The sequence below is a fragment of the Penaeus monodon genome, chromosome 28, assembly GCF_015228065.2.
Source record: "Penaeus monodon isolate SGIC_2016 chromosome 28, NSTDA_Pmon_1, whole genome shotgun sequence".
NCBI classification, from domain to species: domain Eukaryota; kingdom Metazoa; phylum Arthropoda; class Malacostraca; order Decapoda; family Penaeidae; genus Penaeus; species Penaeus monodon.
This window is the reverse complement of record NC_051413.1, coordinates 35361330-35362704: the sequence shown is the minus strand read 5'-3', so window position 1 is coordinate 35362704 and position 1375 is coordinate 35361330. Positions and strand designations below refer to the sequence as shown.

General features: G+C 44.7%; 1 protein-coding gene across 1 annotated transcript in view; it reads left to right on the top strand.

The window, feature by feature from the left end:
• Nucleotides 1-1261: 1261 nt before the first annotated feature.
• LOC119591562 (protein mesh-like) overlaps nucleotides 1262-1375 on the top strand; it is a gene marked incomplete in the record, with an annotated part of 19450 nt that continues 19336 nt past the window's right edge. Inside the window, 1 exon segment of the mRNA XM_037940324.1 lies at nucleotides 1262-1340.

The window sequence follows — 1375 nt, the reverse complement described above, 5'->3', positions numbered from 1 at the left end:
ACGGACCGAGAAGTATCTTTCCGATTGCTTTTTATTTTCTGATATTTTCGTTGCGTGTTCAACTGATACTCTTATTACTTTCCCTCCATAACGTAAATAAATGTTCTCTGTCAACATTGCAAAGCAAAACACGTGCAATGAGACGCCCTGCAGCGTTACCTTAACCCAATAGCACGAGTAGGATTTGCTACGGTTGAGTTGCTGCTTCGTGCTGCCGTTTAACGACGCTGTTTCCGCAACGACGATCTTTCCCAAGCCAAACCATGATGATAATGGTGACAAAAAAGCTAAAGATAAATGTCTGAAATAAAGAAATACGAAAGATATGTATGGCTGTCTCAAGAAAGCTTATAAGCTAAGGAGACAGGGTAGTATATATGCACGTCTCTTCATGGTAACAAATCTTCATAGTTCCAGGTACAAGGATTGGTAGGAATGAGAGAATTTCAATAAGGCAAAGAATTAAATAAAATCGTGAAAGCTGTTAGAATTTGATGCGTTGTCTTACATTGATGAATCAATAGTTTAACCTGTGATCCGGATTTGACGATGAAGCCTACAGATTTTCGATCGACTGGTCCGTAATTATGTTTTTATTGTGATACTTCAACAGAAAAGTTCATTTGACCTTGAGGCTCTTGACCCGATACAAATTTCATGTTTACTTAAAAACTAATTTGGGACGCAGTTTTACTCATTATGGTTCATGTCCATATCACTGATAAGAAAGATAAGGATCGTCATCGGCAAACAATGTCTCGTCCGATTCCAGGGCTGACACAAGAACACGAACAAATCAGTAAATAAAAGAGAAGAAATAAACAGACAGTAAAAAACATCATGTAGACACAAGATTATTTAGGAAGCCGCTTTAGTACATCATTTGGCGTCGTTTTCGCCTTCGTGTGCTGCTCCAGCGCAGTGCCGCGTCGAGGCAAGCGGGCGGAGAAACGCGAAGCGAAAAGGATTCATTTCGGCCGAAGGAAGCCGAAGGCAACAAGTTGGACGCCCGTGCCATTACTCTTTCACAGGAAATTAAACCAAGAATTAATGCAGATATGTTGGAGGAAACTGTCCAACTCGGAGAAAGTGGTGCTAGGCCCTGGGGCCCCGTCATCCCGGAACTGATATGATATCAGCTGATAACGTGGAGGCTATCGGTCGCGCTCCTTTCGCGCCACACAGAGACGCGACTCGAAGACAAGCAGACGCTCCCCTCACGGTTCCCGAAGGAAGGCCACGAGGACCCGTTTTGCGCGAGTGCTCACTGGGAAAGGCCGAGGCCGAGTGTTTCAGAGACAGCGAGTGAAGTGAAACCCCAGAAAAGTGCGAGGGAGAGGAGGAGGATCGAGGAGAGGCGGCGCCAAGATGTGGC